Source organism: Camponotus floridanus, unplaced genomic scaffold, assembly GCF_003227725.1.
Source record: "Camponotus floridanus strain SB8 unplaced genomic scaffold, Cflo_v7.5 scaffold55, whole genome shotgun sequence".
Taxonomy (NCBI): Eukaryota; Metazoa; Arthropoda; class Insecta; order Hymenoptera; family Formicidae; genus Camponotus; species Camponotus floridanus.
This window is the reverse complement of record NW_020229714.1, coordinates 763,424-790,379: the sequence shown is the minus strand read 5'-3', so window position 1 is coordinate 790,379 and position 26,956 is coordinate 763,424. Positions and strand designations below refer to the sequence as shown.

General features: G+C 43.4%; 1 protein-coding gene and 1 long non-coding RNA gene across 5 annotated transcripts in view; one reads left to right on the top strand and one right to left on the bottom strand.

Annotated features, from left to right (window-relative positions):
• Positions 1-26,956, top strand: part of LOC105253826 (CUGBP Elav-like family member 4) — a 534,430-nt gene that overhangs the window by 183,516 nt on the left and 323,958 nt on the right. The window lies entirely within an intron of this gene.
• Positions 15,292-26,956, bottom strand: part of LOC105253825 — a 40,051-nt gene continuing 28,386 nt past the window's right edge. Inside the window, exon 3 of the long non-coding RNA XR_889405.3 lies at positions 15,292-15,713. This is a non-coding gene — a long non-coding RNA (uncharacterized LOC105253825). The remainder of the gene's footprint in view (positions 15,714-26,956) is intronic.

Sequence of the window (26,956 nt, the reverse complement as noted above, 5' to 3'; positions counted from 1 at the left end):
CGCACCGATAACGAGGGGAAGAACATCGCGGCTACATTCAACGAACGGCGCGATATTTTCGTTGGCTGATAACGTAAAATTATGTATACCCGAAGTGCCTTAGGGTCCTTCTTTTTTAAAGCCTCGGCGGGCTATGTACGACCGACGTTCTCTCGCGGCACGTGAAATAATTATTTCCATGAATAGATACGGATACGCATTCATCCTAATTAGTGATATAAAAAAATTCTTCATCGCGTTTTGTGAGGTTTTTCATTCCGGTCGACGCCTTTCAAGAGAAAGACTCGGCGATAGTGAACGAGAGAAAAAATATGGAATTTACTGGCGCTAATTTGTTACTCGTGAATTCCTACGTGGCCTAATTAGGTTGTCGCGCAAGAGAAATTTGCTCAAATGACTAATTAATATTTATGTGGAACGCTTTATTTAATCTATATTTAATGAAACCTGGCACACATATATATATATATATATATATATATATATATATATATATTTAAGAACAAAACGAAAAATAGAAAAAGAACGACACGCGAAAGGAGGCAACTGCAGGGGTATTAATATACCTTGCTGTCGCCACTACGGCCATGAATATGTAAACCCGCTTTGCGACGATGGGGAGACGCTTCGTACACGGTGCCTAATGTCGTTTCATAGCAAGGTTTGACCTCGAGATAAGCGGCTTATAAGTATCGTTTGAAAATTCTTGCTCGCCTAGAACGATCCGTGTTTTTCACTGCGCTTTGTTTGCGTGGCACGATGATTAATGCTTCGGATTTATGGTTAACGGCTATTGCCGACACCTGTAATATATCTATTTACGCAAATTGCATAAGTCATATATTATCCTTGACGCGATAAAATGTATATTATTAGAGGGTAACGCTGCGTCGATTTCTGTCACGTTATATATTTTCATAAAATATATATACCTTTATGATATGATAAATATAAATATTTCTTGCTAATTTAGAGGAACGCGATTAGTTGTAATAATGTACTCATTAAATCAATATAAATTCAGTTAATTATCAATTGTCATCTAACCAAGCATATTTTTTTCTGTTTCAGGTAAGTCGTCCTGTCAGAAATTGCATTGTGCATGGAAAAGGTAAAAATAGCGACTGGCAATATTCTTACGTATAAAGAAGATACTGATCGCGTTGCAGATATAGATGGCTTCTAGCCAATTCGCAGAGCTGGTATTCTTAAAAGAGTGTCCTTGAGCGATTGACTCTTCTTATATGATATTCAAACGTATTATATTTATTTTCTCTTTCCTCTATATCACAGTGATAGATGCCTCAATTTTATTCTTACCAAAGACTTTGCGTTTTGCTTACACAACCCGTATGGCCCCGTGGTCCTTTGAAACAACTGCATTCGGGGACACGAAGCTCGAGGATACGCGCGCGGTATTCTCTTGAAATATATATTACTAGAAGAACCATATTTCTCTATGTTTTAGAGACTTTTACGTTCAAAACAAACTCAGAAACTACCCGCCAACAAAGCAATAACATTGCCTCAATACTAGTTTTTTTCTTCTTTTAATCATTACGTGGACAAACGACATTTTTAGAACGCTTATGCTTCCTCTTCTAAACTAATATCCAAAATTTAAACTTAATTTCCTCAACGGATATTCTATTTTGCGTTTATAAAGTTGGTGGTAATAATAGCAAGTATGATTGTGACACATTTATTCACCTGTATGAATTGGAGAAAAAGGAGCAAGCGCGTTCAAGTGCATCTGTATAGACTATACGGTATACGAACCGGAAAGAGAAGACGGCAATATCGACGACGGGGACGGAAAAAGGAACGAAATACACATATTACACTCTATGCGAGTGTGTACATGCAAAACGTAAACCTCGCGTTTTATCTCGGCGAAGGTGCGCTCCGGTGTTCTGCGATCGTTAATTTCGCTCGAGGAGAAATACCGAGGTCGTTTCTGCAAAAACCGCGGGCGATCCGGCTTCGGTCGAGCGCCCGTGGAACTTTCTGGCGGAAGGGCAGGAAGGGAAAGGGAGTGATTGGGCCAACGTGGAGAAGCTAGAACGAAAATGCGAGAGGGAAAGAGAGAGAGAGAGAGAGGGAGAGAAAAGGCGAGAGAATGTAGGGAGAAGGAAGAGGGCCTCCCGATGGCTCTGCTAACTTATTTTACACTGAACTCGCCTCTCCATTCGATTCGTTGGGTTACCATCGCCACAAAAGTAACTTCTTTTCTTGACATGGACGTGGAAAGGATATTCATGTGCATCTAATCTCTCGTAAAAAAGAGATATTTTGGTCACACAAGACTTTTAATAATGTATCAATCTCTCTGTAATTAGCACTTTATGTGCTAATTAAATGTAAAATAAAACATAACACATTTTTTCTAATATTTAAAATTATTAATATTATAATTTATTTAAATTAGAAAGACGTGGAATAATAATGGAGCAAGTGCACAGTGTCACGCTTCAAGTAGTTGGCAAAATTCACATATCCATTTAAGTATGCACGTTCAATGTACGCGATATTCATGTTTGATTTCATTTCGCATATCTTGAAGCACCTTTCTCTTCTATCTCTTTCTGCCCTGTCCCCTCGAGCTACTAAACTTTCGTGATAGAAGAAAGACTTCAACTGTGTCTCGTACTCAGTACTTGCATAAAGCTTATACGAGGTGTCTCAGAACTATGATTTTGATGACAAATTTCTTTTACAAACTTGCTATCATGTTTCATGATAAGAATTGTTGAGAAATGCCATTATTTTCTTTAACTTTCTAACGTTCAACATAATGTATCTTGACAGATAAACTTTAAATCAAAACTCTGAGCAAGTGAATTTATTTGAATTTTAATAAGAGAGAATAATAAAGTTTATACTCTTTTTGGTTATCTCTGAGAAATTTATTTTGAAAAAGAGAGAGAGAGAGAGGAAGAAAAACTTTTTATCTTCAGTTTATAACTCAAAAATTATTGGCATATTTATATTTCAATTAAGAGAAAATGGCTCAAAATTTTGAATGAGAAAATCTGCATTAAATTGAAAATCAGGTAATCTTAAATATGTATATATTTGGAATAATATCTATTTAAAATTAACTGTGAAGTTAGATGAAGAGACTGCAACTTTCACAATGTCAATATATCTGGTGTTAGAATTTGGAAGCCATTGCATTTGGTAGAAACTGATAGAGGTGTGTTTACGTGGATAAAGGCAAACTATCAGTTTGCTCATTTAGTTCATCGCTCGAGCTTTAAATTCGCACGTACATCTGTTTCTAAAAAGCGTATCCCGCGACGAGCGCGATGTGCCGCGGTAACGGTAAACGAAGAAACTCCGACAGAACAGCCGGGGCAGCCACGAAATGTTTCCATTCCGAATCGGGAAACAATTTTAATTTACCAACCACTCGCCGCACCGTTCTCTTCCACTCTCCTTTTCTCTCTTTCTCTCTCTTTCTCTTTCTCTCGTTAACTTTTTCCACGCTCATCCTCTTTCGTTTGGTGCGGATGCTTCCCGTTCCCTTGCTCCCCTCTTCCCTCTTCTCCTTCCGTCCTACCCTCCGCCTGTTCATCCCCGCTTGCTCGCGGGTACAGAGAGGCTGGATAGCCATTCGTTGTAACGGCTTTGTTTCATTTAACAGACCGACCGTCGACCGTTTTCCCCTCAGGCCTTGCGAACCGTTTGCACTGGCAGCTCGTTTAAAGCCAGGCTTTATTACTGATTACTGGAAAAATTGATGTCCACCGGCTAATGAACCCAATCTACCGGCGATCCCGTGTACGCGATACCGTTTCTATTCCAGCGAACGGGCAATAATTCGCTCGGTCTGTATGCAAATCGAATATGTCAGCGAGTATGAACGGTTTGGAAAAAGCTTGTAACAGAATTCAGCCGCGATATATCTGGCTGCCCTTTTTTCTTCTTTTTTTTTTTTTAAATTTCACCGCCAGTCTTTGTGCTCGGTCGAAACCAAGTTTTTGTTCGGTGTTTAATCCTCTCGTGCCGTTGCTTCTGCGAGTTCGTTGCGAAACAACGCTATAAAGAGTCGATGCAATTATTAGAACGTTACTGGCACTGAGGGCCTTCAACCGCATGTGAACTTCGCTTTACGTGTACGTAAAAGAATTACTTTGGTAGGCGAGCGGTATCGTAAACAGGCTTCGTTAATGTACGAGACTTAAAGCTCGGCGACAGGCTCGCCACCAAACAACGGCAGTAATGAGAAACTTTTAATTAAAACCTTGGTTGAATACGAGGCAATCGCAAAGCGGAACAATGGGAGAAGAAATACGTTGTTAATGGGAATCTCTTTTTTTATACGATACCGGCTTTGTCTTTGGCAGCATATAGACGCGAAGAGTATCCCGACGATTAAAATTATTTTTGCAACGCAACGCTCGCTAAAGATATAAATTCTCTCATTATCTTTGTTCGCTATTCTATAGCAGTTGAAATAAAACTTCGGCATTACGCGTAAAAAGTGTTACCTTGCTCTTTGTTGGAAGTTTCGATATAGGACAAAGTAAAATTGTAGTAAACAAGGGCAAACAGAGGTTTGGCGTGCGTAATTAATTATAAGAGTTTGTGACGGACGAGTAGGCAGACCAAGAGAATAGTATCGAAACACTCTCCGAGAGTCCCATCGGTTTTGTTGTTCAACGGCCAAAACCACGGGAATAGTTCGAAACCGCATTACATGTTGCAGCGTGTGCATTTCGTTCGGGTGAAAGAGGGCTGTTGTACGTGTCGGCGAGATTGATGAGAAACAAGGTCCTGTAAACGCTAATGAAAAGACACAGCCCATGCAATCCAATTAGCTCTCATAAATGCTTGCTTTTAATTTTTTTCCCCCCCCCGTAAAATGATAAACACGCTACGAATCGAGAATCGCAACCATGATAAATCACAATGATAAATTTATTAAATTCCGCAATGATAAATCTTTGTTATTTTATACGCGAAATAAATTGCTCTCCTTGATCGAATACATTTTTTTCCAAGTTACAAACTTAACTAAATATTTTATTAATAATCCCGTTGTTTCATAATATAATTAATAACCGTAAAAGGAATAAAGGATTTGATAAAAATTATATGTCAATGTTAGATATTTGGTTTAAGTTAATAGATGTCCGTTCATGCCCGTAGTAGAAACATCAAATAGCCGAGTCTTTGCAATATCTATAAAAAAATTGCTACAACTATCTCTTTTATATTTGATTTTATATTAAATTCAGCCATGAAAGGTAGTACGTTTGTACCGAATCGATGAGGGATGAAAGGCGGCGAAATGATCGGACGATCCAGCAGCATCCGAAAGCGCGCGAGGACAGGCACGAATTTACACGAATATAAACTGTTCCCTAATGCATCCTATATTGATTTGATTCAAACTCTCTCCGCGATATCTCTGTATCTCTTTCCCATTGGTTCGCTCATCGAATCGCTCCGGCGACTCGATTCACGGAAGCAGAAAAATCGACGAAGCGAAGATACACGCGCAAATATAACGAATGGAGTTAACCGGGGCAATTCGCGCTCCCGTGCGTGCGTGGAGCGTCGAAAATAATGAAGTCCAGCTTGTATCACCATAGCCGATAATGTGAATATTTCATTGAGCGAAACTCGCGGCGTTGCGATGCGGCGCGATGCGGCGCCGGCGATCTGCAACGCCACGTCGGAAATTGTATCCGGCTTCGTTGAAACGAGAAAGAACGAATTTACCGTAATAAACTCCCGCCAAGCCCGCGCGATTGAATTTCGGTCACGGAACGCCGGAACTTCCGCGCGCGCGGCTAAAATTATTGATGACGTTTCGCGCGGCCGTTTAATGAAGTCTCGCACGCGCGCGGTTTCGCGCGCGAAAAGAAACGGAAAGTAATTCATCAGAATTGAACACGCGAGCCGCGAGATGATACGTATCGTGTAACGTTCCTGTTGATTCTCGTGCTTTCTTATCCCGTCTATTTCCAGTAATGGCCCGATTACGGATGTTACGCTCGAGATTCGCAGTTTCATCGGGTGATCCATAGTAGAACGCGAAAGCTATTTGCTTGTAAGATTATTCGAATCTATACTATTCCTTATGTACAGATCTGCTCGATATCGCGCGGCAAGACCGTCGTATTTTGAGAGGCAAATTCTCGACCTACTCGGAAATGCCGAGCATTCGCCAGAGGACACAAATCAGGGTTGTCTAATAAGGTCGTCGTGGCGCGTAAAGCTTGAGCGATGGAGCTCCTCCGGCAAGACGGAACACTGTAGAATATAAGGATTCGGCCTATCACTCTACTTTTTATCGTGTAAAAAGGATGGTGTAAAGCTGTGCCTCGTAGCATTGGCGTAGATCGTACCTAAGTTTACACTGATGATGCGAATAATATCCCAATAATGCGAATATTTGTTTTTACAACTCGTAAAATATTATCCCCCTTTTTAATCTAATATAATGTATTAAATGTATATCATAAAATAAACAGTTACTGCATTTGCAAATATTAAATATTAAATTACAAATCTGCATTCGTCGGTTCGAAGAGGAAATTTGTTTCAATTGTTCAATTGTTTTAGCGTACGTTATGTCATGTAAAAATTTATATCTCATTGCAAAAATGCCGGATAAACACGGTCAAAGCAAAAATATAACGAAATCAATAATATTTAATAAATCGTTAAAGTTGCGTATGCATTGACCGAGTTAAAATATTTCGATGACTCAGCTCCAAATAAACCAGATCGTAAACTGTGGCGGATTTTTCGTCCGGGTTTCGTCGATCCCTCGCCTTATGCTCCACTGCGTCTGGAGCGATATCGAAAGGTAAGGGCGGATACGGAGCTTGCAGAAGTCAATCCACTTATTGGAATGCCTCGCGTCTCGTTCTCGCACCGTACACACGGCATTCGAGCCTGCTCCGGTTCGATTTGTATTGTTGTCGAGCGCCGTTACGACTACGATGAAACGCCTCGATCGGCGACCGTGCATTAAAGCGCCTTGGCGCGTTAACACCGTAAGCCTGCCTGCACCCAATAACGGTTTATTCTGTCGCATTCCGCGCGCGGCCGTGAAATAAAGTCGGCCGAGGCGTAATCAACTGATTGCGCCCGTGCTAAACTAATCTAAACGTACAAGCAGATCCTATCTTCAATCACGTTACCTGACACGTAACGTAATTTCGTGTCAACAAAGGGCCAATATTGCTATAATAGCGCGTGATTCTAAGCGTAAGTGTTTCCTATCCCGCGATAGCGTGCGAAGAAAATAGAAAATCCATCGATCCATCGATCTTCTTTCCGAACGTTTCTCGCACGTGTACAAATTATTTTATATTTTGCTAGTGGGAAAATAAAATCATGTTAATCGACTACTTGACTAGGTTTTCATTCTCTTAGGAGCGTGAAAATTGAGGAAAATTTAAAATTTCTTAACGCGCCCATATGCGTGCATGTAATGATAATTTAACGCGCGACGGTAATTTTCATAGTCGTAACTGTGTAATAACCGCTGTAAAAAAATTACGACTAACTGGATTAAAGCATCAACGGCAGCGCCGACTCCGGAGCGATCCTCACTGGCGGCGCGGCGCGAGATTAATGCACATGGCCCCGCCGCCGCTTCGTGCTAATCATCGTAAAGTACACACGTCTAGGAAAAGCCGGCTACCAAGGTGCTCTGGCGGCTCTCTTAGATTTCACTTTGTAAGAATTACGAGCTTAATATAGTCTCTCTCTCTCTCTCTCTTCGGCGAGAGAGCACGATGCCGCGCTGCTCGATCCATACCGAATTAAAAAATGGACGCACGAGCTCTTGAAGCGAGAGAGTGACGATAAAAAGTAATGAAAGTAGTAAAAGCTAGAGCAGCCGAAGGAGGGTTGACTTCGTGTAGGTGGCACGGCGCTGAATGCCAGTCGCCAGGAGAAACGGAAAGGATGGGACCCGGGCTGAGAACTCTTTTGAGAGACAGCAAGCCTGGGGCTTGACCAAAAAGATCCAGCATCCTCTTTCTTTTTCCTTCTTTCTCTCTCTCTTTCTCTCTTCTCCTCTATCTTTCCGTTTCCACCACGTTCTATCAACACAAAGACGCCGTAGTCGGTTCTATCTTACCGGTCGTTCCATTTCTGTGGACAACGTAATAACCACTTTCCGACGGCCGAAGGAATTATCCGGAATGACAATTGGACCGCGCGTTACAAACGACGTAGAGAGTTTGCGTTTCTTTCCGAGGGCCAGGTCGTGGAAATACGACGGCCGAATAGAATAAAGTATTTCACGGGCGAAGAATACGCGGCGACGATACGTTTGTCGAATGCAGAAATAAATCCGCTTACCGTTTGATTTGCAGAGTAGCGAAAGTCCATCCCTCTTTCGCCGCTCCTACGTTTATCCCTTTGATCGTGATAAATTTCATTTCGCGTTCTCTCGTTCGGCGACGATATCATCGTAGCTCGAGCCGAAGAAATATGTGTGAGGAATTACGAAAGAGCGCTCGCGCCTCTAATCCTGGTCCGCGGGATCCGATGAGCGACTCTTCGCATGTCATATCAAGCAGTACAACTGAATTATGAAACGTCAATCACGAGCTGGCTGAAACCGAACGGCTGGAAAGAGAAGCGAAGGGATTGAAGAGGGAAGGAGCGAGTCAATCGATACCTAGCCCAGACGGGTGGGGAATAGACAGCCAAGTATTATCGCGGCCAAAAGTTAGGATGTGTATCGACGTTTCCATCTCGTTACAACTCCTTCCTACTTTTGGAAAAAATTGAAAAAGAAGTGGATACAAGAACCAGGGTGTGCGCTCGCTTTTTTCAAATCTTATAAATCTAACGATCTAAGTTAACGACACCCGAGATGATTTGAAGTTTTATCAAATATTGCATTCTCCTGGTGTATAAATTTACCGGAAAAAAAATATATAATCTATGCGTTGAAAATCATACGTGCTTCAGACAGGTGATTTATTAAAAAAAAAAAAAAAAGTAGATACCTTTCATTCGAAACTTTCGTGAAACGTACTGAAAATATTTCTCGAGTGCATATGATTTTCGCGAAATATAGAACGCGTTATAAACGCGCGTAAATTTTTTGACAGATTCGGAGCACAGGGTGCTTTTCGACGATTCTCCGAATATGATTTTTCGCCGTGCTTCAACTGCCAACCGTGTAGTTTTGTAGACGAATAAATGTGCCGCGGTTCACATTGCATTTGTTCCGAAGCTAACAGATACGACGATAGGAAACACGCTACGCAATAAATTACGCTCTGCTCGAGCGTGTGATGTGTAGCGACATTCTTTGTTGGAATGGTAAAAAAATTAACGGGCGGCAGTGCAGTGCGGTAACAAAGTCAGGTGATGTAGCGTTGATTGCGCGCGACCGTGGCGATAAGCTCGCGGCCGCGAGCTCATTGATAATTCCACGCCGTTATACGTAAGTTAGAGGCACCGTCGCTCGTGACCGGAAGTGAAACCGTACAGGGATAGGTGAAATCGGATGGGAGGAGCGAGGGGTTAAGGGTAGGTGGGAAAAGGGTCGTCGGGTTGGCCGTGTTTGGGGCGCGCGAGAGAAAGGAGAGGACTGGCGAAAAAAAAAGGGAGAAAATAACAAAGCGCCGGTTGGTGCATATATTCTCGGTAAAAACTGCCGCGGCAGAAAGCGGATGCGGGGAAACCGGCATGGGGAAGAGTAGGACGATGGTAATCTTCCGGCTGATATTTTATGTGTGTCCTGCGAGAGAGCGAAGTTCCCTACCTCCACCCTCCACTTATCCTCCTCTATCCTATCCCTCTCCGCTTTCGTTCCTCTACGCATCCCCCTATCTCCCTTTATTTGCCTCCACGGGTTCTTCTGGCTTGGGTCCATTGATTACCGCGAAAATCAAGGGAGAAGAAGCAAACGGCAGTTTTTCGCGTGTTCCCTCCTTCCAAAGTGTCATATATAAATAAACTGTCGCAAACAAAAAGTCCTTTCTCGCCGTGCAATTTGACAGATATGAAAAAAATGTCGATAGAAGAAGAGCGCAACACGCTTAACTCGAAGCAATCGTTAGCGTCCAGTTTACGTTGAAACGCTAGAAACGAAATGAATGCTTCCCGAGAAGAACAAGGACGATCGTAACGTTGAGATTCCGCTTGAAATTAGTTATCGCTTTTCATGTTACTCGAGATTGCTACAAATAGCTCGACAATTCCAACGAGAATACTTTTCTCCGAACAACGACGCACACGTACCGGGGGCGCAAAGATATATCGCAGAAATTCGATAATTGTCGGGGAACACGTGGGTCGGGCTCGCGTGTTCGGGCCAACAGCGAAGTTCGCGGCTAATGAATTTACGACGAGGAGCACTCTCGTGGACCACACGGAGGGAATCAATAATGCGGTTAAATATTTCATGGATTTCGCGGAATGCGGCTGCTGGTGTACGGTCACGTCGCACCCATCTGTCGCGATCGGGCCAACTTCAATCGTTAATGGGAACAAACGGGCTCGCCGGGCCATGCGAATGACGTAGCCGTGTTTATGCGAAACCGTGTTGACGGCGCGCAATGTTCGCGCATATACGCAATATTTACAAATTCCTGCCGAAAATCGAACACCGCGATTCGCGAGAGTCGTGTCAAGCCGAGCCTGATGTATGCGCAGATGCTGCAACGTGTAGCTCCAGTACGCGCCGATGTGCTGTGCGATTAGCACACTCGGTTGCTTCAACGGGGCATCGCTCAAATTTCATGGAATTTCGATGCAACGCCGAGCGGTTTAATTAACGTTCTCCCGTATCGACAAAAATGTCAATCGAAATTCTCCGAGATAGATTCGATACGTATCCGTTTCGCACCGTGGACGATAATTACGACGATAAATATTTTAAAAAGGCAACTCTGGTTTTTTACATGCATGTTTCTTACGACCGATTAAATTTTCTTTTCAATCGAACAGCTTTCAATTTCGATCGATCGCTGGCCCAACGGTATTTTACGGTTAATCACGATATTATCAGGAAGTTGCGCACTGATTTCATCAACTCTTTGTTAGGCGATATAATTTCACGAGATCGATATATGGGTTAAATATTCTTTTTTTTTATCCAACATCCAGTGGTGCTTAGGTAGAGAGCACAATGGCGAACGTCGGTGGACTTATCAAGGAGCAACGTGAGTAACGGAGGCGTTTAACGACTGAGGCTAGTTGCATATTCATGCTCAACCTTTCTATCTTCGCGCTGCGCAACCTCCGCCGATAACATCGCGGCTTTTACGCTGGATGGCTGTCTTGCTTTTTTGTCGTTAAAAGCACTTAGCCTGCCCTTCGGTCGCAATTGCGTCTCTTCCGGGCGCTTTTTCGTTCCGTCGGTCGAAACAGCTTGACTCCCATCACGGCATTAAACTCCTTACTTAACTAGCGTATCTTGCAAAGCTCGGCCGCAAACAAAGCTCGGCGGAGCCACAAGTTCTTGGAAGATGACGGTTTAACCGTTGGCTTATGTAAGTCGCTCCACGTTCGTCCTACGTTCAATCATAGGATACAATTTGGATTATGAAGAAAATGGTATAAAAAGGGCGCTCCTCGAAAAGAAAAATAACATGCGGCATCGCACGCGTTTCTCTCGCGGACTACAATCCTCGGACTCGATAACGGTCAATGCAAAGTTTGCAATTTGGCATCGGCGCCCAGAGCGTATTAGCCGTGCGGAGTCGAGAGGCCGGCCGCAATTATTTAGGAGCTTTATCGTAACGCTCTTCTCTCTTTTTTTCCCCCCCACTCGAGACGAGACTAAAAAAGAAAGAAACACGCCGACTGAAACATGGGCCAGATAGGCGGGCACGTCGCGTGCCGACGTACACTGCAGGCTCACCCCTGCTTGTCTGCCCGCTATCCTCACGAAACTCCAAAGATTAACGACGAGAGGTGGCGCAAGACATAATCTATCCGCGCGTAAAAAGCTAATAAAACCTTTTTGCATTCGCCGGCGATATAAATTTACCGGTTCCGCTGTTCTCCGCGCTCGCGATAATGCTCACCCTTATTGTTACCTCCAAGCACGCACAGTTTGTATCGGTATCGCACGACGCGTCGCCGAGACAGAAAGGGAGAAAGAGATTTTAATAATCTGGCGGCAATATTTTGTTCTTGTTCCCCGGCAAGCTCGAAGCTTACGTTCTTCAACGTGCATTGAATCGCACGCTGTTATTCTTACGGTATCGCGTCTGTTGCGCGAGATAAAACGAGTGTTTCAGGAAATGTGATTATTTTAAACGGCCACGCGTATCAATTATTCGATTGTGTTAATTGTATTAAAGGGACACGGAATCTTTCCTTAATACCGCGCGGACTCAGCCCGGTCGTAATAACGGTTAGCTATTAATACGTGCGAGTCTTACAACGCGTACTTGCAACTTTTACGCAAGCTCCCTTACGTGAAAGTTCGGCCTAATGCCACATTTAAAGGGAGCGGGCGTTTTCTGACGCATAACCGCCGACCCCTCTAGGTAGGATCATTATCGCGAGCATAACGGGCTCATTTATATTAGTGCGGCACGTCCGACTGCGGATCAGGGAACGTCGCGACATTGGTGCAACGATAATTGTCGCGACGTGACGGCGCTGTTTCGTTTTATTGCCAGGCTCGGTAACGGTTTATTGAGGATTTACGTGGGGCAATATATCTCGGCGCTGATCCCGCTGTTCGTTCGTGTTTCTTTGCTCCCGCAGGTTTTTTGGCCAAAAGACATTTATTAAGGGTTATCGCGGCGTCACCGTAAAACGGGAACGCGTATTGACAATCGGACAAAGTTCAGAAGTAATCTCCAATAATCCCTTTCAGCGTCCTTTTTGCCGCGGTCGCCTCTTCACCGGAGAAATCGGTCGGAGCGCTAAAATCGTCTATCGGGTTTACGATCGACGGGTTTTCGTGCGGGCGCCCGTCATTGCGCTTCCCTCCCAGCATCGACAGGGAATTAACAGATCGCTTATCTTAAACGTTCCCGTCTTCGCGGTTGCGTCTACCTAATACAGACTCGTATGCTTCTCTCTTACGCTTTTCCCTCCTTTAACCGTACGTGGATGCGTGCGGTTAGGCAGTTAAAGACACTAGCGTAGTGCGGTGGCTTAACGAGACGACAGAGTTCTCGAAAGTGGCATTCCGCAACGTTGCACGTGTCTTCGCGAGGGTCGGATGAGATAAATTGTCTGCGAAAATTTCGCATCCTCTTGACACGTGCAAATAATTTGATGGCACAAATTTCACCCGACACCCATTTTACACAAGCACCATTATTGCTATTCACGTCGCTCGCTGATATAATATGGATGCGCGGCAAATTTCACGAAAATCTACGTATCGTCGCTATCGCGTGTGCACGCACGCGAACGGATCGCGTTAGGAAGGTGTTTCAAGTGCCAACACGAAGCCGGGTTTCTCTCGTCCTCGCATGCGTACGTCTCAAGTTGTATGCGCGTGTATACACATATGTATATGTAACCTGCAGTCGCTTGAAATATTGCTCGTCGTTCCCTACAAGATGTACGACGCGTTATTGTTGAAAGCATCGAAGCGAAAATTTCAGTGTCTGGATATATCTCCGTGTTCGGCCCTACGGATACACCCTCGTCCCTCTTCATTCCGGAATACCGTGACATTCTCGAAACCCCCATCCAACCCGGAAGGTGGGTATAAATGTAAATAGAATGCCTGTACATAGTTTCGCGAAAGGCGGCTTTGCGATGGCGTATCAAAGGCACTCTGCTCTTCGCTTTGGTTTATACGCAATCTTCGCTGTTGAAGAATTTCCCCTTCCTAATGCACCGATTCCACTTATTTTCCTCTCTTCCTCCAAATATTGGAATGTACGTGAAAGAAAAAGCAAAGGATTAATTCTCGAATCTAACGAATCGAAATGTTACACGCGATAATGATTTTTCGGTGATTAACGCAATTTCGTAGGAACGGATCTGCCTGCTTTTATATTTATCAATTTTCCTCTATTTTCCTATCGTTTTTTTTTTCGCGCTGCATATGTGCCCTCGCAATTTGAAATGTTATCTCGCGACGAGCTAAATGTGATAACGTACGTATCGAAAAAAATACTGATTGTGTGCGATAAATCTCATACGTCACTATGAGTGATATTCGAAAAATATCCGATTTCCCAGCTTTATTTATACGATTTAACGAAGCGCGCAGTTAATCGCGATATTTAAAGAAGCCGTTGCCGGGCGTTATCAACGTGCAACGCATCGTTGGAGTACGCGACAGCCCGATGCGCATCACGGCACGAAATATCGGTCAACTCCCGTACCGGAAGTTGGGAAAACTCGATGGAAACGCAATTTCGAGTCTGCCGTGTATAATTACGCGCAGTCGTCGGCACTTCCGCGTTCCGGCTCTCCGGCATTTCGTTCGTTATCGCACGCGTTAGAGCATTCGCCCGTGTTACATTTTAAACTGCATTTCGATGCACCGTCAGGGGAGCGACAGCTACGGGGATGATGGATTTAGTCGGATTGCAACGCGATTCGACGTACTTATTTCTCCAGAGCCCGGTATCCTATAACGCTGGCTAAATCCATTTTGGTATTAGATTTCTTCGTATGCCTTTCATCGTGCCATTGATGGATTAAAGAAGAAGAGGAAGATGAAGGAGCGAGAAGGAGGAGAAGCGGTGAAAGAAGACAGCTTGGAACGTAGCCACGTTGCGACAAGACGCGGACTTAATACTTCGAGGATGGTGTCGTTCCGTCGTACCGGCGCTACCCTACCAGTTAGACTAAACCCGTTGGCTCGAAAAACTTACTTTAACGTCGTAAACCTCATAGGTACTATAGTTGATTAAAGTGATCTCGGAAAATGGATCTTAGTAAACTAATCTCGTTAAATAGAAGCGTTTAACACGCCGTGAGAACGCTAATGCTAGAATAATTATATAAATAACGCTAAAAACTTTAGAAAATTATAAGAATTAAATGACGCTGTAGAGGTTCGTACCGATTGTCAAGATTTGACGCAGCAACGATGCGTAGCGCAGACACACGTTGAAACACTTCCCCGCGCGAACAAGAATTCTTCTATGAATGGGTACCGAATACGAAACGAACGAGATGGTTAAAGCAAGTGCACTCCACGACCAGGCTAAGTGTTCGCTGAAAGAGGTACGAGACGACGAGCGGAAAGTAGGAGTGAGTGTCCGACCCCGGGAGTAGACGCGAAGTTATGACTCTGCGAAACGCCGAGCCGGAACGAAAATTGTGATGAGTGTAGTGTGAAATATTTACACGCGGAGGACAATCCATCACCACCACCTACCTTCACCCTCGACGCGTTTGCCATCGCCAGCCGACGCCGCCGCCACCTCCTCCTTGCGTCTCGGTTCCGCGACTGTGGAAACCTAGTCCAACCTTCCCACTTCACGCCTCCGCAACCTTCACACCTCGTAGAGTAAAGAGAAGTGCTCTTCATTTCTTGGCCTCCTCGTTCATCCCGATGCTTCCTCCCCCTCCTTTCTTCCGTTTCCACGACACAACGGCTCCCTGGCCTTAACAGTGCCCCATCTTCCGCACTGATAACGGTGAACGGCGTCACTACGAGATAATGAATGTCCTTGCTTTTGCTCATCTTCGCGAAACAAGGTCTTGGATGCCAAAGAGACTCTCGGGGCAACCTCAATCGGCTAATTGAAAGCTGCTGCTAAATTGCGCCAAATTGTACCGTGTGCCCTCTGAAAATACGAATAGAAATACTGTTTATTACACATCAAGAAATCTAATCTCAATATCATTATAAATTATTTCCATTTTTATTCGTCAAATATACTGGGACTATAATAATTAGACCAAAGCATTACGTTGTAATACTTTATCGATAAATCCTCGTTTAATCGATACAATGTTATACCGCGAATACCTCGTCATATAAAATGCGCTCGGCAGAATCATTTTTCATCATTGCGCGGATGCCGATGGTGGTACTTAAAATTCCATCGGAAATTGATGATCGCGAAAATGGCGAAGAGCGCTGCAGGGATAACGCACAAATATCATCGTTTATGAGTAACAATATTAATTTTTACGGCCGCTTGAATGGCGAACCGCAAAGTTGCCGGACGCTCTGTTAGCCGGTGTCGAACACGAGGATGGCGCGATCGTTACGATTATGTCTTGCAATTACGATTGTGCGACCAGCGTTTCGATAGAATAATTCGAATTTATATGTAAATTGAATTTAATGGCCGGTGCACAATACAGATAACTCGACGGTAGAGCACTGAGCGGCCGTGCACCGCCTCCTACCCATGATTAACGACGCTGCATGGTAGTAATTTGACATTAGTGTCCGTGATGAAGGATCGAATTCGCGTTTACCATTGTTGCAGTCGATTCCGCGTATCAACTGCTGTATCCATCTATTTGCGTATGACGGCGCGCCATGATTTACATCAATTAGCATTTCAAAAATCAAATAGTACGTGCTGCATGGACGGCATATATAATTCGCGTTACAATAAAGTGAAGAGTATGAGATTATTATTGCTGATCTTCGATTAAAAGTACTCTTTAATTGTGAAAATTTTCAATATATTTTAATTAAAGAATATTATTTCTCTTCGGTTAGAAACGTGCGATATAAAATATATGCTTCTTCTTCGCGATACGCATTTCAATAAACTTGTAATAAAGAGAAGAAAATCTGTTTAATCGAGAAATGCATTGAAAATTCTCATGCACTTAAAGAAATCGAGCAACGTTTTGTAACATTCATCTAATGCATACAGTGTCGAGTTGATAGTAACGATTCGGCCGTTATTCAACGATACATAAGGTTTCCAGTGCAAACAGTCAGACTGCATGTGGTGTGGGAAGGTCTGGTTAATTACTCACCCCCATCCAGTCAGGCAGGGCAGGCAGGCTTCAGTGTGTTCCACCCACTGTTACCCCCAAGCCTTTCCCGTCCGAGCCCTGATGGATCACCCAGCCAGCCCGCCACCCACAGAATGGCCAACAATGGGTTTTTGTTTCTTTTTATTGGGAGTAGGCGGATAGGAAGCCGGTCAGAACACAGTATTTGTCGCTATATAGCTCGTCCCCCCTCACCCAACTGCCCTCACGATTCGATTCGTCCCCTTGTTCTCCGACCATCAAGTTCTTTAACCCGCTGGACCGAAATAGTGGTACACCCGTAGAGAAAGAGAACGATGAACGCCGGGGAAGAGAAGAGAGAGGCAGGCGATAATGGCTTTCACGGAGCTTTACACGAGTTGGGTGCTAGCAGCGCAAACTCGTAACACGCTGATGTGAAACTGTCCTGCCAGGATTTGTATAAGTTTTAAGGCTTCAAAAATATCAATGGAACAATCATTGAGTTGCATTTAAAATTCACACTATTTGTTAATTAATTCTTACATTCTTAAACCCGTTAGCGTAAATATTTTCTTCATAATTATTTAATATACATGCACACACACACACACACACATATATATATATATATATATATATATATATATATATGTAAGATAATTTAAAATAATTTATTATGTAAATGTACATATGATTTTGGAATATCACTTTGTGTGCTGATCTAATTATCTTATTTTACAATTATTACTTTGAAATTTTTAGAAATGTGTGCAGACACAAAACAGAGAAAAAAATTAAAATTTTTGTTTTACATATCATAAAATATTTTTTACGATATATGTAACTTTGTTTTATATATCGTAAAATATTTTTTACGATATATATAATTAAAACTTTTGTTTTATATATATTTATATCGTAAAATATTTTTTACGATATATGACAGATCGTATCGCAATCGTATTCCATAAATGAATACTTGATATTTCAATTGGTACAGAAGAATGATTAAAGCGGCTATTTTGAATTTGAATCGTACGGTTTAAAGTTATGCGGATGACGTCTCTCATTATACCGTAATACGAAAGAGCACGGGGACCAGGAGAATTTCTGAAACTGTTCCCGCAGGAAATCGATATGCTAATGCCGCGCCTTAAGTAATGAGAACCTCCGTAAGGTGGGCCGCCCTTCCAAAAGTGGACGAGCGGTCGCGGAAGGAGGAACGAATGGGTAGAGATCCGACGGAAGACCCGACCAAGGGTGATTAATCTTGGACACGGAGAGCTTAGGTGTTGGAGTTTGGGATACTGTAGTACAGAGTGGAGGTCGTGGTCACCGGCGATTCACCTCGACATTTCCTCGCGCAAAATCTCGGAAACTTTTCACATAGTTTGCGGCAACTCGTCTCTCGATAATCAACAAATAATTGCGTATGCAAATAGTTGTTTATACTAAAATATATAACGAGGAAAGTAACACAATGATATAAAAGATTTGTCGCATATAATTTATTTTCAAATTCCGCGAGACTCGCTTTCTAAATCTGTTTAGTAAATGACTTCGATTTAGAGGAGTTGTAATAGTCGAAACGATTCAACCGATTAACTAAACTCTAAACTTATCGTCCGAGTCCTAATTGAATTTGTCCTCTTGGACCACGTCGCCATGTTGCGGTAATGTTGGCAGTTGTCGACGCCAGCCTCTAAGGTATGCCGAGGGCTTCGCTTATTATAATGGCTACGAAATTTGCATAATGGATACATATGCACGCTCAGAGAGGTCTTCTCGACCTTACCGCTCGCACTCTCGCTCTCTCTCGTAAGAGGGACGGAGAGTTGGCTCCGCCGACTCCGCGAAACATCTTAGTTGTTAGTTGTTGCTCGCTGTACGTGTCCCATGCAAAGTTATGCCCCATTGTGCAAGCTCGCTAAGATCCAGACTCCTATGTTGGAGTACGCGGCAGCGAGGCTGTAACTCTTGCAAAAGAGTACTGATTAACTTATGAAAGTCACGAATGGACCCCGCCCCCTGCCACGAAAAGGCCCTGGATGGGCGCGTTTCGTTCGCTGTTCTTTACAGGCTCCTTACACACACCGTCACGAGCTCGCATCATATTCTTTAGCTGGACGTTTTTGCATCACTTTGCATGTTCAAGGATGCTAAGTTTCCTGTCGTATCTAGTATGCCTCATGCCGCAAAAAAAAAGTATTGCATCGCTCGACGCACGTGACGTATAAAGTCGCTGTATGTGTGTTTTCTATTATAGTTGTTTTTACCATGCTAAACTCTTGTTCCTTTTTTTGCGCGCTATATAACAATTTTCGATTTAAATGCAGTTACGTAAAAGAATACATTATTTGCAAATAGCCTGCGCTAAAAATATGAAAAGGATTATATAAAGATTGCATAACTTTCAATATAATATTTTTCTTATATAATTTCTCATCGTGAATAATATTCCAAATATAACTTTAACTATAACAACGTTGCTATGCGTTAGATGTATTTTTACAAAGCGTTGATAAATCTTTTCGTGTGGGATAGAATCAAAATTGCCTCAGGAAAATTTGAGAAGTACATAAAATATAAGTAATCTTATACGATTGACCTATTTAAGAGACGTCAGATACGACAATTTTGTCTTGAGACGGTGCTATCGATCCTCGAGAACATCCCTCATGGCAAGGCAAGACATCCTTGCATGTATCACCGCGACTCAGACAAAGCTTCGCAATTAACTCTCCGAGCCCCATGCGCCCGCGGCGGTTAAGACGAACTATCGGATGAGGGGCAGCGAGGAGACGGCTCTTGTATCAAATCGCACATTCTCCGTGAGTAATCGCTGTTATTCCTAGACAATTTGCCCCCTCCCCTTGCTACTTTCTCCCTCGTCGACTGTACGTGACACGTTCGCTCGAAGGGTTCTCCGCGAAATTGCCGCTAATTCGTTTGTCTTACTGCGAAAAGTGCTTCGCGCCGACGAACCGTCGTCAGCTGCGCGCACGTTTGGTCGCATAATATTGCCGCGAAACTTCCGTTTTCGAAAGATATTATGGAGCAGACTCTCGTTCGAGCATTATTTGCAGATAATCTTGTAAATATTAGTACACATAACATTCACGATGAAGCATAATATATCGCGCGGTATATTTAAATTTAATATTTTTATTGCATTTCCCTATTAGTTACATAAACTGTGGAATACACAAATGTAATTATGTGCGCGAAAGAAATTATATTTGACTTGAACGAGAACAGTCGTTCCCGATTGCCCTTGTCAGACCGCTGTCATTCTCGCCCACGTGCCTAGCATATATGTGCAAAATTGCAATACTCGTGGATAAATAGCAAGCAGATATGTGAAAAGGGAAAGGTACTGAAAGACCAAGGAAGAAGTGAAACAGAGAGGAAGGCAGGAGGGAGAAGGGGGTCGGAGAACGGGACCGTTATATCAGCGACTCCTAAAGCCGGCAGGCTCTCTGCGCCGTCGGTGCTTTCTGACGCAACATAATGTGACGACTATTGTGCTGAAGTTAGCGGCGGTGGGTTATTCAGTGGCGGCATTTCCATGCAAAGCTTCCCCGGATGAAGCCCAGACAGAGAAGAGTAGCCGCGGGTGCCGCAAACCTTTCTGTATCCTGATCGCCCCCTAACTGCACTTCGCCGTTGGCCCTCCCTACTGTCCTCTCTATGCTCGAGATCCTTCTTCCTTCTTCCACCTGCTCTATATCGTACCCTTTCTCCCATTAACCCTAGCATCGTCCTCCTTTCCTCGTCCTCCCTCTAACGCTCTACGCGCCACGATCTACATTCTACCTCATTGTGCTCCGAGCTTATCCAGGGCCACCCGCGCGATTCTCACATCCTAACGAAAGGCCGTGAAACATTCTCTGCGCCGCATCCCGGACGCGCTCCGCGTCTTACCCCTTCTTTTAACTCACTGTTCGCTCTGATGAAAAGCGCTCAGTTTAGACATCTCGTTGTCTGTCTTTGTTAAAAAAAGTACGAATTTTATTAGCGCTAATTTTTATCTTTGAAGTAGAAATAAATGTGTCATCTATATATAATAACAATACAGTAATAATAATAATAATATAGTAATAATTCACTATATAATAATATAGTATAACATATAATAATATAGTAATAATTCATTCATATAATAATATAGTAATAATTCACTTAATAATTTGCATAAGATTTTACAAGAAAAATAAAAAATAATTACATATAAAGAAGATTTAATAACAGATACTCACAGATATTCACCTTTTTATAAAAAGTTTAAGCTTTTTTTTTAAAAAACCTTATAGGAATTCTGCAATACACGTATATTAAATTTTTCGCGTTTATTAAATTGATTTTATTTCACGCTGATCGATTAAATATGCGAAATTGATCCTCACTTGTGAGAAACGACGCAAGAAAAAGATGACAAGAAAGAATATTTGGAACGCGGGAAATGATTAAACTAAATGCGCGGAAATGTTAATGGGGTGAGCGGCGTGTAATTGAACGCGAGACATGGGAATACCCAGCCATAGCCGCAGCTTTATTTCTTACTCAATGGGCGACGTAGACAGCAATTCCCAGAGAAATACGTTCCACTTTCGCGAAGTCAAGGCCGTTAATGCAAACCACCAAACTGCTAGAACGCTCCTTTCCTGCAGCTTAATCACTTAAGTTCCGCCTTTATCAGCCATGTTTCGACGAACTCCGCGCGAGGTAGTGAAACTTAGATCTCCATATCGGTAAACTGTAGCCCCGCGAATGCATCTTCTCACTGAAAGATATATGTATTTATCCACAGCCGAGAGTGGAGAACAATGAATAAACGTTCTGACCGTCTTTACAACATCACTGCGTTATCAGCGCAACAGATAATGCTATACAGAAACAGATGTCACGAGTAAAACGGAGTTAGTCGGTTTGTTTCTCTTGCGGCTATGAAATCAAATCGCATCGTCACTTATTAATGATAGAGAATAAATTATTACGATAACCTGTGCCTGTAATAAATACATGTGTGTCACTCCTATGTCTGCGAGAGCATTATACATTACAATTATATAATCCATAATGTTCTAATTATACTTTATACGTATTATATAAAATACATCGACTAAATAACAAATAAACATCCGTTGTGCGCATTACAATCGTACTTATGCAACATTTTGTTAATAATCAAACTGGATGATAAGAGAATCATAAAATTTTCGATATCGAGGCACAATGCTCCGAGACTTTGACGAATTTACTATGCCTCGCAAGAAATATTACTTCGCATGATTCTCACTCGGAAATGGCGTTGAATCCTCTGATGCCCGTTGGCACACACATACGTACACGCGAACAATCGTGCATGGGCCGATAAATAATAAAAGCTCGGAGACTTCGGGAAAACGATTTTTCACGTATCTTCGCCCGTATTCGGCGAGTGGGAGAAAGTCGAATAGGGGATTTTCCTTGGGGATACTCCAATATCCTGGAAGAGGAGTACGTATATCCGTACACTGGCGCGCGCGCGCGCCCCTTTCAACCCTCGAATTTTATTAACGTATCGGCGGCAGCTACGGACGTAGCGCAGTGGTGAAACGGACGGGGAAGCGGGCGAGGGAGGAAGAGTGGCGGATTTAGGGGCCTTCGCGCGTCGGAGGGGTACGTGCGGGGGTGCGAGTTGGGAGCGCCTCGCGCCGCATAATGTATAACATCATCTTTTACGATATCTCTTTCCGGGGCGCACCGGGGTATAGGTAATGCACGGTATTGTATTTTGCGATTGCATTTTCAGAGACGTCCGCCTGCGCTTTGAATATAAAGTGGCGGCGGCGCCTGTTTCACGTATAGCAACGCGCACTGTCGCCGCCGGCCCTATCAAATAGGTACAGTACTACTAGCAGCTGCGCCAGTCCGTACGGTAACCGCCCGTTATTATCGCGCTCGGAGTCAGTAGATACTTCTCGGGAGTGCTGCGATCAGAAGGCGCACTTTTGCGACGGCACTTTTGGTGGCAAAATGGAGAACGTCCCGCCTATTTTTGTACATCGATTTTCCATCGCAAAACGATCGTGCTTTCTCGTAATAAGCCGCGTGAAAAGTTATGCGAATATGTAGACTACGATGGATTTTTTTTTCATTTGTTCCAAAATATGACACTAATTGACGAAATGAAATTTAATAATCTTATTTTGTATTTTATACGCTACGTGATAGATTTCGTCGAAATTTGAGCGTTTGAAATTAATTCCACGCGATACGAGTGGAAGCAGAGCTTGTGAGAAATATGACTGCACAATATGCGGTTACAAAGGGAAGAGTACTCGTGAAAGGTTTTCGATTCGCCGATTGATAGCGTACGTCTCTCTGCGGTTATACCGCAAATCCTCTCGTTTCAAGGAACAAGGAGGTAGAGGTAGCCATGGTTCTACTCGCGCAAAAATGGGAATGGTAATAGTTGAAAACGCCGAGGGGTGAGACGGTGCTTAAGAGATAGGGGTAGGAGGCATTTCCGTGATAAATTAATCGTCGATTTCCGACGATTACAATTTGGTATGCTTCCAAATCGCTCGCGCCCTTCTTGCGGGCGGTGAATTTTAGCCGTGTGCATTTTTCATCCGGCGCGTTGCGGCTCTCAAAAAGAGGATATCCATCTTCCCTAGAGGCTGCCGGCCCTCCGCCGTATCCCAACCGTATAACCCAGCTCCGCAACCGTCTTTCTCTACCTTTCTTTCCATCGTCCTCCCCGCGCTTTGCCGCGCGCCCGGCTGCCGAGACTGGCTCGCTTCCAAAAATATTATAAAATTCCCAATTACGTGGCATAGATTGGCGAGGTAAATTGCCTGTGGAGTGCGGCGCGGCGGCGAGACGGCGGTCACTCCCCCTCGTTCTGTACCCCGACATCGCCGCTTACCCTCCTCCTCCTCCTCCTCCTCCACCGTTGCTGTCCGATGCCGGCGACCGAATCGAACTGGATCCTCCGCTCCTCTCCAATCGGTAATCCATTACCGTGACGCGATTGGGTAATTGCAGGTGAGGGGCCTATCTAGAGACGTGTCCTCCGACCGCCGCCTTCGCCCGTTCGGTCCTCTGGCCACCTTCACCCCGTGAACCGGGGTCCCGACCCTTCCCGCCCGGTCGATACTCCCTCTAATTAAACACTGGGGGCACAATGACAAACCTACCTTGTAGCTCGGTTCCGTCGCCGGCGACGGCCGCTATAGCGTTGGTCCGTGGCACGGCGACCCACGCCAGCCCAGGAATCCAGTAATTCGGTTAATCTAAGGTTGGTTGTTGCGAAACGCGACTTCGAATAAATCACTCGTCCCTTGACTGCTGCTAGTCCTTCCAGAACCTCCTTCTCGGTTCGTAGGAGGTGGAATAAACCGACCGAGAACAGTGCAATGTCCTTCCGCTCGCAACACGCTGCCGAGATAAACTTATCTTCATTGTACGTGGACACTTTGATAGTATAACAGATTACTCCTCCAACGCGTTTAAGTTTTATCCAACTTCTCCTATCGTTTTGCCGCATAAATATTATGTTATCGTTCCCTTAATTAAGTTGTACTTTGCGGAGGGTTGGCTTTTAACGTTCCACCATCGTTACGGCGATATTCGCCAACGATTGACACAGCGTTCTGGATAATTTCGTGACTGGGTACGTCATTATAGTGATAAGAGGCAATTTACATTTCTATATTCTCCCTCTTGACGCGATCCATTCGCGGTCACGCCATTTCGTAAACCGCGGCACTGAAATTCTGCCTGATCGTTACTCAGAGCCGATCTGACAGGTATAAAGCGAGAAGCAGAGCGAACAACCTCATCGGTGGTCTAACGTACTCGTAGCCTGTCGCCATTAATGGATAGAGCTTACGTCCGTGATATGCAGTCGTGCAATTAAGTGTCATCCATTTTCCATTCGTGCGTGTTAATCCGTTATGTTAGAATATATCTGTACTTTTTTCGATTCTATCTTCTTTTAGCTCCTATTACTCTGGACGTAGAAAAATTATCGCTGATTCCAGATTATGGTATCGCTTTTTTTTCGAAAACTATTCTAGAATATTTGTCACCAACAGAAGCTCTGACACTACTGAGGTATACCTTTTTTACGGAGGCAAAACTCATAAAAAATCTATATCTGTCATGTTAAATATAATATTGTTTTAGAGCCTGGTTATCAATAAATAGAACGCGTAAAAAAAGAATAACTATATTTTAACGATCGAGCCAACCTCGTCTTTTATTTTATACGAAAACGGCGACTCTATAAAAAAATCAAGCTCATAAAAATTATATTTACGGCGCGTCAACAATTCTTTATCATGTATCTACTCGATCCGTACATTATTTTTTTAAATTATTGAAATTTTATTTATTTCCTTTTTTATCTCATCATCACTGGCAGAATCTCTTTCTCGACCTAACTTAATATTAATGTTTCACTTGTAGAGGTTTAACGAAGCAATCCAGTCCGTATAAATTCAATCTAGTCATCTGTAATATTCCGAGATTTTATCGTAAGCGATAGAGGCTGACTCTATAAGCGATTATACTACTTATTGACGATTTCTAGTTCTCAGTAGACATCACATAAAAAAATATTATTATATAATCATACATCGATGAAATAATTTTTTTAGTACGATTTGTACGTAAAATACGTATCTTGGTCGATCGCAGTTCAATGTTCAAGAAGAATTTAACCTACTCGGGGAAAAAAATAGCATTGGCCAAGACCGAAGGATACTTCGCCTTGGAAGTCAGCGTGCACCTGGTGCGGACCCGCGATATATCCGGCAAAACATAACCTTCAAAGTTCCCGCTGGGCTTTGCCGTGCTCCTGAAGTTGGGCCGTTCGGAGACTCGTAAACACATAGGACGCACCTGGGACCCGATGTCTTTACCGATAATGCGACGCCTATACACGCGGTACTATAACTCACAATTCTAAATATTTAACGCGGCTGCCGGCTCGCCCTTCGGACTCTTTTCCCTTCCGACTACGCGAGTGCGTTCGTTTGCACGTATGTATTCCTTTCCCCCAAGTCAACAGCGGGGTGCATTGAATTATGGACAGACTGATCTTCCGGCGGGTGGGTAGTAAACGCAGTTTTAAATTTCGTCGAGTTTTGTACGCGGGAAAACACATACAATTTAATTAAGGTTACTGAAAAGGTGAATTATGATTTGGTGCATGTAATATAATTAATAAGTAAAATATAATTAATTACATTTGTCTTTTCTAATTATAATTTAAATATGCAAAAGCTTATACTGGAAATAATACTGTTTTATAATGTAAAGTGGATTTAAATTAATAGTCTAATATCACTTAACATTAATAGTTAACTATGACCATTTCTAGAACAGGCATTATAATAAAATTGATTTTCTCTAATAAATACAAAATTAAAAGCTGTTCTTACTTCTTAGTATCTTGAGCATTTTACCTTTTCCAAAAAAAAACTATCAATAAAAAAATGATAAAATATATCAATTTGCTCATTTTCTTCAAAGTGATTTTCACGCTTGCCATAAAAGCTCGCGTTGAATTTCATCAAATCCTCAATGTCGCGTGTCCGGATCTCTGCTCTGCTGTGCGAGAGGCTCGAGGGATTGGACGAACGTCTCTGGAACACATCGCGCTCTCGAGCTAATCGTTATTTTGCGTGGACAGTACGGGTGATCGATGTGAGGTACGGGTCGAGAAGGGTGCGCGACGCGCGGCGGGTGGAATAAGGGCGGCGCTCGACGCGCGAGGGGGGTAAAATCAATGATGGCCTCTTGAAAATTTCACCAGTCAAAACGGCAGAAATAGTCGTCGCTCTGCCCTCGCGCGCCGGTTTAAAGGAGCAATACTGCCGCCGCCGCCACCACCGCATCCCAACCTTCGAGAAGAGCGGGCGTGCTCGAAAATTTATAAATTTCTATAATATATTGACGCGCGGCAGCCTCCTGTAGAGTTCCGGCCAATTTCTGCATATGTGTCTACCCCCATGCCACACGTACACACACGCTCACACGCGCGTGTCGCGCACACGTATGTGTAGGAGCGTGCTACATTCATACAATGTACGGAGTAACAGATAGATTTCAA